The sequence below is a fragment of the Pelmatolapia mariae genome, linkage group LG12, assembly GCF_036321145.2.
Source record: "Pelmatolapia mariae isolate MD_Pm_ZW linkage group LG12, Pm_UMD_F_2, whole genome shotgun sequence".
Taxonomy (NCBI): Eukaryota; Metazoa; Chordata; class Actinopteri; order Cichliformes; family Cichlidae; genus Pelmatolapia; species Pelmatolapia mariae.
This window is the reverse complement of record NC_086237.1, coordinates 21542436-21543336: the sequence shown is the minus strand read 5'-3', so window position 1 is coordinate 21543336 and position 901 is coordinate 21542436.

The following is a 901-nucleotide window of genomic DNA, read 5'->3' as shown; positions in this document are numbered from 1 at the left end:
ACAAGACATTCAACTATTCAACTTGTATTTATCTTTTCAATATCTATTATACTTTTTCTTCAGTTCCAGTTTAAGTTTCATGATGTTTTTTCGACCGTTTCAGAGTTTATAATGGGTGTGTATGGGACGGAATGTTGCCGCTAGAGTGAGACAGCTCAACTGCTACAGTGAGAGAAGCAAAAAGATTAATCTTAAAATGTTTTTTAAAACTGCTGCTGTGTCCGCAGCGTTTGCTCTACAGGTATGATTTTACCCTCAAAACGTAGCCATCGCTGTCCTCTTTCATCCAATGTGTTTACTATTGTACTAGGTGTTATGGTTCTTTCATAATTGTCACCAATGCACAGCCTACTCCCTCCAACTGCTCCATAGACTCCAATGTTAAAATGGCTCAGAAGGTTTGTTTGAAAATCGGAAGAGCATGGTGTCTTTCCACTGTCACCACGTCCATATAATAAACTCCACAGGCATGAAAACTGAGAATTCAGTAGACTAGACATTGTTGGCGCTCACGGTGAAAGAATTTTGTCAATACGATATGTACTTTTCATTTGGGAGCGATTTGTTTCGGCTTGACTTTTCTGTTCATTTTAAGCAGCAAAAGTGAGGTGCATGTCTGTGTCCGTGTGTATGGAGCCATTGGGTGCAGTCACTATAGCAACCAGGCTCACACCTGCCTGCCTAACAAGCTCTGTCACTCACTGTGCCAAGATTCATCTTAAACACTTCTCTTTCAACTGCTGCTGTGTCCACAGTGTTTGCTCTACAGCCATCATTTTACCCTCAAAACGTCGCCATCGTTCTTCTCTTTCCAACACCGTGTCTTTCAAAGCTCAGACATTTAAACTTTTTAAACTCTGTGGATCCAAGTGGAGGGATCACATTTTAGTCATTCAGTTAA